We start from the raw sequence: 1,635 nt of genomic DNA, 5'->3' as shown, positions 1-1,635 counted from the left end.
TGTCCTTGGGCAGATGCTCGAACATTTTGGACCCAGGGAAGGGAGTGATTGGTAAGTTCTTGAAATGCCTGATGTAAATTGAACACCACTGCCCCAGTACCATTTTCTGCTCGTAAAAAGTACTTCAAATCTGTACAGTTCTGAGTTTTGTTAGGATAAAGGGCTGAGAGATTAGCTAGTCGACCATAAGGTGTCATGGAGCCCAATAGGTCTAATTCTTGTAGTGGAGTGGGGGCCGTAACAGTTAGGTTAGTTAAAATCTGTCCCAACAAATATGCGTTTTGTCCACTAAGAAAACGGGTAGAACAGCGTTTGGTGTTATTCCAAGCCTGCAAGGTTTGATTCATGATAGTTTCATTAACATTAGTGTAATCTTTCCAATCATTCCAATCGAAAAATGGATAGCCAATTAGACATGTTCGAAAAGGATCAGTTGCCGATTGTAGTGATAGACAAAAATTTGTTACCCCAGATTGATTGGCCCATGTTACCCACATGTTGGTGCGTTGATCAATTTTTGTTATTGCTATTACTCCATAAGTAGGAAAAAGGAGCAATAAGTGTAACTGCATGTTTGCATCTAGTACAAGCGGAAACCTTTGCAATAAGTTGCTAAAATATGAGAGTCTTGTAGTTTACACACAGTATCAACCCAAAATTCTACTGTTAAGCGATGTAGCCCTAAACAAAGCTGTTCAGCTGATTCAAATGTAGCAAAGAATTGTTCTATCTGAACTAGTGAAGGTTGTGCTATACCTGTAGCTAAAGCAAGCACGGACGAGCGAAGAAAGGTAATGGTATGTATACACCTAGGACACGCCCAAGTGCGCAACCGTGTCCTTGACAATCTAAGCACTCTTTTACAATATCCGCAATAGAATTTTACCACAGCATGGCAATTTAACCTGGTGCACATATGACAGGGAGTAGAGTCTCTTGGTCCTTGGGCTACAAGGTCACGAAGGCATCGTATGATAACGTTGAGATTATACCCGGAAAAAGGTGCCCTCGGCAACTGTGCTCTGACAAACGAAGGTAGTAGCAGTAGAATCGGGGCGATGGTGAGCCGTAGCTTCTCTTCTAGGCGAGCCTTTTCTTCCGCCGTAGGGCGTCGAATTAGCCGCTGGAAATGCTGCAAATGCTCTTCTTCTTCATTCCTTCGCTGTCTATCTGCCAGACAACATAAAAACCTTACAGTGGTGAAATCATCGGGTATTTGTCTCAAGCGCGGGCTTTACCCACTTTGTTGGCACCCAAAGGGTCCCTTTCTGATCAGAGACAGACACATATCCTCTACCCCAGTAGATAACTTCTGCAGGTCCTTCCCATATTCCTGTTTGAGGGTTTCTATATAGTACTTTTGCTTTTTGCTGTTGCTCTGTTCTCGACTCTGGCTGTACACTGTGCATTACACTAGGGGGTTTCTGATCCTCTCCAAAGATGCATAAATGGTTTAATGTGAACAGTGACTTTGAGAGTCTTTCCTGAGGATCAGTGATTGAATGGTGTTTGGCCAGGTACCTTTTCAGAGTCTGGTTAGCTCTTTCAACTATGGCCTGACCTGTAGGGGAGTGAGGAATGCCTGTCACATGTGCTACATTCCACTTTTTGAGAAAGCTGGCAACTTTATTACTT

The sequence above is a fragment of the Empidonax traillii genome, unplaced genomic scaffold (genome assembly GCF_003031625.1).
Source record: "Empidonax traillii isolate 1590-97213 ecotype Southwest subspecies unplaced genomic scaffold, ASM303162v1 scaffold677:size394641, whole genome shotgun sequence".
Lineage (NCBI taxonomy): Eukaryota > Metazoa > Chordata > Aves > Passeriformes > Tyrannidae > Empidonax > Empidonax traillii.
Note: the sequence above shows the minus strand (reverse complement) of the source record.